The sequence below is a fragment of the Amblyomma americanum genome, chromosome 8 (assembly GCF_052857255.1).
Source record: "Amblyomma americanum isolate KBUSLIRL-KWMA chromosome 8, ASM5285725v1, whole genome shotgun sequence".
Classification (NCBI taxonomy): domain Eukaryota; kingdom Metazoa; phylum Arthropoda; class Arachnida; order Ixodida; family Ixodidae; genus Amblyomma; species Amblyomma americanum.
In genome coordinates, this window is record NC_135504.1 from 18,717,827 (window position 1) to 18,724,585 (window position 6,759).

The following is a 6,759-nucleotide window of genomic DNA, read 5'->3' on the forward strand; positions in this document are numbered from 1 at the left end:
TCCCACTTTAAAGCAGCTTTCTCTCGAAGTCAAAACAAACTAGGCAATCTTTCACGATGCTAGGTTCACCCCACAGCTTCCACTGCCGTGCACCTTATTAGCGACACAATGCGCGGGTCTCCGCCATCTCTAAGGAAGCATGTCGCTACTTTTCACTACCTGGAAGAAGGAAAAAAAATAACAGAAAGGTGCAGTAATGTAAGGAAGAGTAGAGTGTGTCTTCTTTCTGCCCGTAGCGGATGTAAAGGAGAGATATTGTTGAGGAACATCCTCTCGGGTAAAGCTCGGTACGAGAGAAAGTCCGGGCGGCGGCGTGCTTGTTCTAAATCTCGGCCGCCGCTGGCCGAGTTAAGCATCGGCTTAAGGACTGCTCGGGTGCGAGCAGACCTTTGTGCTACCGCGGTATACCGCATTGCAAGCTACCTTTGCGCGCGCTGGTTATCATTGAACTCGTAGTGCAGCGATGGAAGAGACTTTACTGCATCGATGGGCGTCCTTTATCTGTTCTTTCTTGTTTTTATTTTCACACGCGAGACACGAAACGTGCAGTGACGGAAAACACAGCGCGAACGATTGCGGGGCAGGCACGCTTGCGCTTTAAGCGATATTCGGATGAGATGTGTGATTCTTCGCTATTGCAGGGCTGCAACGACTCTGGGAATGCCGAGGTGATAAGGGAAGGCGTGTATCTTTCCGTCGTTTGTCCGTGCCTGGGCGTATACACAGTGGCACTTGCGGTCGACGGGGACCGTGCAGTACTGCGCGCTTTGCGCCGCGATACAGGCTTTACCAAACGCTTAAGGGTATGGGGAACCAGCGCTGCCAAGGTGACACTGCATGCAATTGTTCCATTCGGTGACTCAAAACTGCTTTTGTCAGCCGCAAGAACGCAAGAACACATTCTGCGCGGTTAGGTACCCGCGTTTGGCTGACAGCATTCATTGGCTAGCTTCTCTCGGCATAGCCCAGATAGCTGACGCACGGCACGTGCGCCTTCGACAGAGCGCGGAGGCTCACGCCAATAAGCGCCTGAAGGTGGCGCGGAAAAGTACTATTAGTACTACCCAAAACTGCTTGCTCTTCTCGCTAGGCAGTGTGTTATGGCGCTGCAGTCGGCACCGCAAACTTCAGCGTAAGTTCCCCATATAGAGTTTACCAATTGCTTAAGGGTAGCGCTCCTAAACTCGCTGTGAATTGCTCATGGCCATATTACTTTTGAAGGCAGGGTGTTCGAAATTAACGTTCCAGATGAAAGAAAAAGTATGGGAGCAGACGAAAGCTGTTTGCGAACGCAGGTTACGCGATGGGGTGGACAGCGAAGAGCCGGGCAATTGCACTTGTCAAGCTCGTAATTAACTGATACTAAATTGTAAATTTGTTTAGTCACTGAAGCTAGCGTGCATGTTTATATTGAAAGCTTATAGAGGCGATCGCTTTCTTGACTATTCCGTTTGGTAAAATCCTCTGGCATCGTGTGTTTAAAGAAAAATTGTAGAGCTTGTCTTTCATATTGATTTCTTGACCTAATTCAGGAGTTATCCTAGGTTCTTTTAGTGTTACGCTTTGATCCAAGCATGGTAAATGAGAAATAGGAATGGTAGAGCAGTTTGACTGTTTGGAGAAACCGTAAGCTTCATTAGCTTCACCCGCAGTGCCAATGCTATCCCACTTGTGGAAGTGAGCCGTGAAATTAATTGGGGACTGCCTTAGTTATACACTGGTACTTGGCTTTTTCATGTCGGTACATTACCCGTCCCGTCTTATTTATGAATATAAGCACTGGAAGTTTCTCACTGAATACCCGTTATATTGCACGTGCTTCAGCTTTTGGTTGGGAGGAGGTCGTAATTAATATGTGCGTGAACTGAGTGTTCCCTTTCACACTGCTTGCAGCTGTACTACGATTATTGTTCTCGCCGAGCATAGCATCTCTGCTATGGTGCGAGCCGCTTTGCATTCATGGTTGTCAGTTCAGCTCAAGCGAGTCTGCCCTTGTTTATTCAGATTTTTTTTTACACAGTTCAGGGAGCACAGGTGCCCACGTATTAGGAAGTTTGCAGCGGATACGCTCAGAAATTTTTCAAAGAAAGATGCGTATGAATTCGATAAAAGTGGCTCTAGGCAAGGCATTTTATGACAAACGGTGCGTGCTCGCGAGAAGAAAATTGCACGTTCAGCGTGCACATTTCACATAATGTGCACGTTATGTGAATTGACGTGCACGTTCCTGAATTAACGTCTACGCACACAGTATTCTTAATTACTAGCTGTCGAGAGTAATTAAACCATGCGCAAACGAAGTGAATCGGATTAAAAGAGAGGAAAACTCTTTAAGACTCAGTCGGCCAGTCGATAAACACCCGCATATATTTTTTGCATGGAAACAGAGCAGCAGACGGGACCAAGAAAGGAAGACACACACACAGCGCCCATGTGTGTATCTTCCTTTCTTGGTTTCGTCTGCTGCTCTGTCCATGCAAAGAATATGTACCAACTAGCCCGGCTTACTCCTTTGTTGGATCCGCATATATGCACACACACAAAAAGAGTTAGAAAGTGCCAGAAATAAAAAAGAAAATAGAAACTATTATCTTCGTGCCGAAGGCACAAGGAGGTCTGTTTTTACGACATCTAATTGGATTCCGCAAAAGTGACGTCTTCTTCTCCCCTCAAAATAAGCGCATATTCGCGTTCGCTCGAATTCGCTCGCGTCATTTGTGCACGCAGGCCGGACGAATTCGGCGAAGCGACGAAGAAGGGCCTAAAAGCCTCCTGCTCGGAGACGACGAGAGATTGCTTTGGAATCTCCTTCCGCTAATTGTTTCGGGGAACGTGGGACCCGACACCCCGTTCTTGGCGCGTGAAGCACACAGTGCCCGGAACTGGACCCCTTCTCTGCATATGAAAGACGATGGCGTCGTAGAGCGTCGATCGAGTTTGGTACTCTGTTTTTCTTGCCTGAAACGAGGACCACTTTCCTCTTAGCGTAACTTAATACGGTGCGCCGGTAGTCGTAGTGTTTTATGGGTTTATGGGGGTTTAACGTCCCAAAGTGACTCAGGCTATGAGAGACGCCGTAGTGGAGGGCTCCGGAAATTTCGACCACCTGGGGTTCTTTAACGTGCACTGACATCGCACAGCACACGGGCCTCTAGAATTTCGCCTCCATCGAAATTCGACCGCCGCGGCCGGGATCGAACCCGCGTCTTTCGGGCCAGCAGCCGAGCGCCATAGCCACTGAGCCACCGCGGCGGCTGCGTAGTGTTTTCTGAACCCCTTTTCATTATTGAGTTGGATCATTTATGGACCTTTTGTAATCGTAGAACTTTTTTTCGTTAATTTTTTCGTTCATTTTTCAGCCGGGTGACTATACTCAACATAGTCAAAAAGGCGTGAAATGTAGCTGTATGTCCTCGGAAGGTCATGTATTGTTACCTTGTCAACAATTTCCCGCACCGTGACGCGGTGTTGCGACACTCGGATACAAGTCACGAAAACATCGGCTTTTCCCCGTCAAAGGACTCCCTTCCAGCCAATGGCGTCGGTTGATTCTTATGAACCTGCTAGCGTAACGATGCAGGGAGTGGCGCCACAACGAAGAGAGGGGTCTATCAACGACCATAGAAGGAAGGGATTATCTCTTTACATCTACCACTACCTGATTTGTCCCATTAGCAGGGTCATGAGAATCGGCCGATGCCATTGGCTGGAAGGCGGTCCTTTGACAGGGAAAAGCCGCTGCTTTCTTGAGTTACGAGCGCTCCGAATCTCTGGAAGGTGAAGTGAACTGTCACCCTCGCCTGTCGAGTGCTTACGCCCTGCTTCCAAGCCTCATCACCCCCTCTTTGTATGCTGGTAATGCAGCTGCGTCAGTGGTTTGCATAATTTTGACGCGGAGTGTACGGCGTCATTTTGCTTGGCGTCAATGCCACTAGCAGCTAATCTGTTCTAGACTCTAGATTGGCGTGCGCGTCAACGCCAAGCTTGTATGTGTTTGTTCTTCCTTTACATAACTGCACTCCTTGGAGCACTGCTTTGCTCCGCATGGAGAAAGCGCCACTGTGGATTTAATTGTCACGTATCCTTACATTCGTAAGCGACGGAATGCCCCAAACCGTAGCTTCGAACACTGTTGGCTGGTTTGACAGAACATAGCCTCTAACCCAGTGCATGTCCCAGTGTTTGCCGCATGGTAGCCTTAACTCTTTGTAAGGCTATATACAAATGTATATGTATACAATGTACGCACAAATTGTAAAGCTGCACTCGGAATGACTCTAGGAATTTCATGACATCCCTTTGAGGCCGCTTCGACTTGAGCACAAAATGCGGTAAACAGTTGTGCCAATGACTTTTAAAAAGGCCTGAAATGGAGCACATATCCTCGTCTCAGTCTTTAAGACGTATGAGACAAATTGTGTTAGAATATAAAATTCCTTCAGGAAGGCCTGTGAGGCATTTGACTGAAAGAAAAGGCTCGGAGGTTCAACAATTTCTCAAAAATTTTTCCTGCCAAATGGCTCTCGTCGAACTGTACACCCGCACTTGTAAACACACACACACACACACACACACACACACACACACACACACACACACACACACACACACACACACACACACACACACACACACACACATATATATATATATATATATATATATATATATATATATATATATATATATATATATATATATATATATACATAACATACATACATACTTACATACATACATACATACATACATACATACATACATACATACATACATACATACATACATACATACATACATACATACATACATACATACATACATACATACATACATACGTGGCACGCAGGTGCAGTGTTTCCCGTTTGCTGGGGCTTGCAGCAAACGGGACACATGTGTCCCGCTCTGTTTATGCTGCATAAAACCCAACGCAATAGACATTTATTAATGAATTTAACTAAACCTCTGCTCTCCTGAATGTTGAAAGCAGTCAACTCAACTTTCTCAACCAACGTTGCTGAACCACTGCTTTCAGTGAACATTGCGAAAATGAAGTATACGAAAAGCTAACGGAAAAGCATACAATAAGCTGACGTTGGCCGAAGGAGGCAGTTTTTTTTTTCGCTTCCAAAATCGGAGACGCGCTCGCGGAATAACACCACGCGTTGCATAACGAACTCGCCGATTTCTCCGAAATCTCTTCGATGCTGTTGCAGTTCTCCCCGCGTCTCTATCAATCACAGCCCCGCTTTCTCTTCTTATTCGCGAAACTGGCTCCTTTCACAAAAGGTTGGGTGGGGGCTCAACGAAGAAGACGGGCTGGGATGGGGGCTCCAGCTAGGGGACACTGTGTCGACGGTCCGGGTCAGTAGAATAAGAGCAACATTTCTCCATTGCCTGCTGCGATGCGAATTCTTCAGAATAGGAAAAGAAAGAACGAAGCGGGAAGGATAAGAAGAAAGAGAAGAAAATGTATAGGCTTATTGTCGAGTCTCGAAAGAATCCTGGCGCCTTAAAAGGCACGTACTTGTGGTCATTGTCTGCCAGCCTTCTAGCTTTATAGCTACTGCGATCAAGTTGCTACGACGCCAGCGTTTGCTTCGACGCTAGCGTTGGCTCTTTAATCTCTCTCTCTCCCTCTCTGTATGTTGGGTATTAATTACCACACCATTCCTGGCTAAGACAGCCAAACCTGGCTTCGGGCTTTGCGTTGTCCTCGACTTGGCTTGGCTCCGCTTGCCTCGCTGTGTTTCGAGCCGCACATGTGCCGGCCGTTATTTAACCCGGTCCGCTCCCTCTTACCTCGTTTGCATTGCGGTTTTGCATTGGGGTATATTGCGGCGGCCTCGTGGTGATGTAGGCGAACGTTAAAGGCGCCCGTGTGCGCTGCGATGTCAGTGCACGTTAAAGATCCCCAGGTGGTCGAAATTATTCCGGAGCCCATGTGCCCATGGGTGGACATGTGCCCATGTGCCTCCGCACAAATCCCTTTTCCAACACCACCAACGCTCGTGGCGCCACCTTCAGGCCCACACCTTTCTTACTCCAGCACGTCTTGCCCCCCTGCACCCTTGAACGTTCTCGCCCACCTGCCGCGTATGTGACAGCCCAAGAGCCGACTATGCTCATATCTTAATCTCCTGCCCCAGCACACTTGCCCCCTGCCTCTTGGGCCCCTAACCAGTCCGCAGCAGTGGGGGGCTGCTTTGTCCAGCACCGAGCCTTATCTCCAAGTTTGGCTGGTGACCTTGGCGGAGGCACCGCCTGGACGCCACAGCCGGCAGCCTGAAGGCCGGCCGCAATGCTGCTGCGTAACTTTCGTTATTAGGCCTTCACTTGTATAAAAGTTTTTCACCGCCACCACCCTCCACTACGGCACCTCTTTCTTCCTTTCACCTCTTCATTTATTCCTTCTCTTACGGCGTGGTTCAGGTGTCCGCCGAGATGTGAGACAGAAACTGCGCTATTTCCTTTCCTCAAAAACTCAATTTTTTTAAAGATTTGTAACAAAGAACGTTGCGCATACACGAGATGCGCGCGTGCCGTCATCTATTTTTGGACAGGTGGTAAGGAAGAGGCAGGAAGAAAAAAAAAGGAAAATATGGAGGATGGGAAAGGAAAGAGTGTGGGTGTGTGGTTATATCAGAAATCTGAATAAGACCATTCTTAAGCCTCATCCAAGTACTGTATTGTATGCAGGCTCAAGCACAAGCTACTAGTATCGGGACTGCAAAAGCGTCTCCCCTCTCCCGTTGGTGT